The sequence below is a fragment of the Triticum dicoccoides genome, chromosome 7A, assembly GCF_002162155.2.
Source record: "Triticum dicoccoides isolate Atlit2015 ecotype Zavitan chromosome 7A, WEW_v2.0, whole genome shotgun sequence".
Classification (NCBI taxonomy): domain Eukaryota; kingdom Viridiplantae; phylum Streptophyta; class Magnoliopsida; order Poales; family Poaceae; genus Triticum; species Triticum dicoccoides.
Window position 1 is genome coordinate 676,129,788 of NC_041392.1, and position 5,331 is coordinate 676,135,118.

The window sequence follows — 5,331 nt, forward strand, 5'->3', positions numbered from 1 at the left end:
CCGGTTGGTGGCACCAACCGGGACTAAACGGGGCATTGGTCACGGTTGGTGCCACGAACCGTGACCAATGCCCCCTTTAGCCCCGGTTGGTGCCACCAACCGGGACCAAAGGCCTTGTGCTGCCCCGCGCCCAAAAGTTTAGTCCCACCTCGCTAGTTGAGATGGCTCGGGAGTGGTTTATAAGCGCTGCTGCGCCCACCCTCCCGAGCTCCTCTCAACTGCAGGCTTTCGGGCCTAATCTGTCACTGCAATGCCTGTGGGCCTACTGGGCCTACTGCGGGCCTGAATCCTGGCCCATGGTAGGGTTTCTAGTCGTATTTGGGCCGTGGTGGCCCAGTAGGTGACATTTTTTTGTTTTTTTGTTGCTTTATTTATTTTCTTTTGTTTTTTGCTTTATTTTTTAATTCTTTATGCTTTTAGTTTTAGAAAAATTATAAACTTTTTGTTAATGCCATTAGTTTTCAAATTTTAAAACACTTTTTTAGTTTTTTTGTTTTCTTTGTTGCTTTATTTATTTTATTTTGTGATTAACTTTACTATAAAAATAGTTTTTTCCTGTTTTTTGATTTGTTTTTTGCATTATTTATTTTCTTTTGTTTTTTGCTTTAATTTTTAATTCTGTTTGCTTTTAGGTTAGCAAAATTATAAACTTTTTTTTAGTGCCATTAGTTTTAGAAAAATTATAAACTTTCTGTTAGTGCCATTAGTTTTCAAATTTGAATTCTTTGAAAATTGTTTGAATCACAAGTTTGTGATTAACTTACTAAAAAAATGAGAATAGATGCGCTTATAGAGAAAATTCAACCTAAATTCATAGTAAATTTTTATGAATTTCAGAGAAATTCACTATGAATTTAGGTTAAACTTTTCCCTATTAGGGCATCTATTTTCACTTCGAGAGGAGCTCAACAAGGCAGAGAGGGAAGGGCTTATAAACCGGTGTGAGCCCCCTTCGGTTGGCGAGGTGGGACTAAACTCTGCCCGCAACAAGGACCAACCCTTTAGTCCCGGTTTGTGGCACAAACCGAGACTAATGGTCATGGGCCAGGGGCGAACCATAAGACATGAAAGCATTTCAAATGAACTATGAAAAAGTTGAAAGTTGGGATGGTATCATAATTTCACCCACATAGCATGTGCATGTACAAAACGGACAATGGTAGCATGTTCGTGTGTTACAAAGTTGGCATGGTATCATCATAATAGTTGCAGGAGAAAGTCTTCACTTTTTCTTCGCTTGTGTCATTTGCTTATTGCGCCGTAACCATGGATAATCTTCATTGTTTATCAGGATGCTTGGGTCAGCCTTGACATTGAAGGGAGGAATTTCATGAAACTTTTCATAATCTTCAGACATGTCTGTCTTGCCGTCCACTCCCAGGATGTCCCTTTTTCCTAAAAGAACTATGTGGCGCTTTGGCTCATTGTATGATGTATTCGCTTCCTTATCTTTTCTTTTTCTCGGTTTGGTAGACATGTCCTTCACATAGATAACCTGTGCCACATCATTGGCTAGGACGAATGGTTCGTCAGTGTACCCAAGATTTTTCAGATCCACTGTTGTCATTCCATACTGTGGGTCTACCTGTACCCCGCCGCCTAACAGATTGACCCATTTGCACTTAGACAAAGGGACCTTAAAATCAGGTCCGTAGTCAAGTTCCCATATGTCCACTATGTAACCATAATATGTGTCCTTTCCGCTCTCGGTTGCTGCATCAAAGCGGACACCGCTGTTTTGGTTGGTGCTCTTTTGATCTTGGGCGATCATGTAAAATGTATTCCCATTTATCTCGTATCCTTTGTAAGTCAATACAGTCAAAGATGGTCCCCTGGACAACAAGTACAACTCATCACAAACAGTGTTGTCACCTCTGAGACGTGTTTCCAACCAACTGCTGAAAGTCCTGATGTGTTCACATGTAATCCAGTCGTCGCACTGCTCCGGGTGTTTGGAGCGCAGACTGTTCTTGTGTTCATGGACATACGGGGTCACCAAGGTAGAGTTCTGTAGAACTGTGTAGTTTGCTTGAGACCAAGAATATCCGTCCCTACATATTATTGAGTCTCTTCCAAGAGTGCCTTTTCCAGTCAGTCTCCCCTCATACCGCGATTTAGGGAGACCTATCTTCTTAAGGCCAGGAATGAAGTCAACACAAAACCCGATAACATCCTCTGTTTGATGGCCCATGGAGATGCTTCCTTCTGGCCTAGCGTGGTTACGGACATATTTCTTTAGGACTCCCATGAACCTCTCAAAGGGGAACATATTGTGTAGAAATACGGGCCCCAGGATGACAATCTCGTCGACTAGATGAACTAGGACGTGCGTCATGATATTGAAGAAGGATGGTGGGAACACCAGCTCGAAACTAACAAGACATTGCGCCACATCACTCCTTAGCCTTGGTACGATTTCTGGATCGATCACCTTCTGAGAGATTTCATTGAGGAATGCACATAGCTTCACAATGGCTAATCGGACGTTTTCCGGTAGAAGCCCCCTCAATGCAACCGGAAGCAGTTGCGTCATAATCACGTGGCAGTCATGAGACTTTTAGGTTCTAAAACTTTTCTCTGGCATATTTATTATTCCCTTTATATTCGATGAGAAGCCAGTCGTGACCTTCATACTGAGCAGGCTTTCAAAGAAGATTTCTTTCTCTTCTTTCGTAAGAGGGTAGCTGGCAGGACCTTTATACTGCTTCGAAGGCATGTTGTCTTTTTCGTGCAAACATTGGAGGTCCTCCCGTGCCTCAGGTGTATCTTTTGTCTTCCCATACATGCCCAAGAAGCCTAGCAGGTTCACACAAAGGTTCTTCGTCACGTGCATCACATCGATTAAGGAGCGGACCTCTAGGTCTTTCCAGTAGGGTAGGTCCCAAAATATAGATTTCTTCTTCCACATGGGTGCGTGTCCCTCAGCGTCATTCGGAACAGCTAGTCGACCAAGACCCTTTCCAAAAATTACGTAGTGTAAATCATTGACCATAGCAAGCACGTGATCACCGGTGCGCATGGCGGGCTTCTTCCGGTGATCTGCCTCGCCTTTGAAATGCTTGCCTTTCTTTCGACATTGATGGTTGGTTGGAAGAAATCGACGATGGCCCAGGTACACATTCTTCCCGCATTTGTCCAGGTATATACTTTCAGTGTCATCTAAACAGTGCGTGCATGCGTGGTATCCTTTGTTTGTCTGTCCTGAAAGGTTATTGAGAGCGGGCCAATCATTGATGGTCACGAACAGCAACGCCTTAAGGTTAAATTCCTCCTGTCTGTGCTCATCCCACGTACGTACACCGTTTCCATTCCATAGCTATAATAATTCTTCAACTAATGGCCTTAGGTACACATCAATTTCGTTGCCGGGTTGCTTAGGGCCTTGGATGAGAACTGGCATCATAATGAACTTCCGCTTCATGCACATCCAAGGAGGAAGGTTATACATACATAGAGTCACAGGCCAGGAGCTGTGATTGCTGCTCTGCTCCCCGAAAGGATTAATGCCATCCGCGCTTAAAGCAAACCATACATTCCTTGGGTCCTTTGCAAACTCATCCCAGTACTTTCTCTCGATTTTTCTCCACTGCGACCCGTCAGCGGGTGCTCTCAACTTCCCATCTTTCTTTCGGTTCTCACTGTGCCATCGCATCAACTTGGCATGCTCTTTGTTTCTGAACAGACGTTTCAACCATGGTATTATAGGAGCATACCACATCACCTTCGCAGGAACCCTCTTCCTGAGGGGCTCGCCATCAACATCACTAGGGTCATCTCGTCTGATCTTATACCGCAATGCACCGCATACCGGGCATGCGTTCATATCCTTGTATGCACCGCGGTAGAGGATGCAGTCATTAGGGCATGCATGTATCTTCTCCACCTCCAATCCTAGAGGGCATACGACCTTCTTTGCTGCATATGTACTGTCGGGCAATTCGTTATCCTTTGGAAGCTTCTTCTTCAATATTTTCAGTAGCTTCTCAAATCCTTTGTCAGCCACAGCATTCTCTGCCTTCCACTGCAGCAATTCCAGTATGGTACTGAGCTTTGTGTTGCCATCTTCGCAATTGGGGTATAACCCTTTTTTGTGATCCTCTAACATGCGATCGAACTTCAGCTTCTCCTTTTGACTTTCGCATTGCGTCCTTGCATCGACAATGACCCGGCGGAGATCATCATCATCGGGCACATCGTCTGGTTCCTCTTGATCTTCAGCAGCTTCACCCGTTGCAACATCATTGGCCACATCGTATGGTTCCTCTTGATCTTCACCAGCTCCCCCCACTGCAGCATCACCGTATTCAGGGGGCACATAGTTGTCATTGTACTCTTCTTCTTTGCAGTCTTCCATCATAACCCCTATTTCTCCGTGCCTCGTCCAAACATTATAGTGTGGCATGAAACCCTTGTAAAGCAGGTGGGAGTGACGTGTTTTCCATTTAGAGTAAGACCTCGTATTGCCACATTGAGTGCATGGACAACACATAAAACCATTCTGCTTGTTTGCCTCAGCCGCATCGAGAAACTCATGCACGCCCTTAATGTACTCGCGGGTGTGTCTGTCACCGTACATCCATTGCCGGTTTATCTGCGTGCATTATATATAATTAAGGGTCCAAATTAATAGAAGTTCATCATCACATTAAAGCCAAAGTGCATACATAGTTCTCATCTAACAACATATAGCTCTCCAGAGCATCTAATTAATTAAACCATACATTGAAGCTATGTAAAACATTTCAATGCGAAAACAAATGCGATCATAATCGCAACCAAGGTAACAATTGATCCAACGACATAATGATACCAAGCCTCGGTATGAATGGCATATTTTCTAATCTTTCTAATCTTCAAGCGCATTGCATCCATCTTGATCTTGTGATCATCGACGACATCCGCAACATGCAACTCCAATATCATCTTCTCCTCCTCAATTTTTTTTATTTTTTCCTTCAACAAATTGTTTTCTTCTTCAACTAAATTTAACCTCTCGACAATAGGGTCGGTTGGCATTTCCGATTCACATACATCCTACATAAATAAAATCTATGTCACGTTGGTCGGCATAATTTTCATAAACAATAAATGAACCAATAGTTATAAAGATAATATATATACCACATCCGAATCATAGACAGGACGAGGGCCGACAGGGGCGGATACCAAAACCATCGCACTATATAAGATGCAATAATAAAAGTAAGAAAATAATACAAGTATCTATGTAAACATACAAGTAAGAATATTTTTCCTTTCAGAAAGAAGATAAGAACAAGAGGCTCACCACGGTGGTGCCGGCGATGAGCTCGGCGCGGGTGATCGACGGTG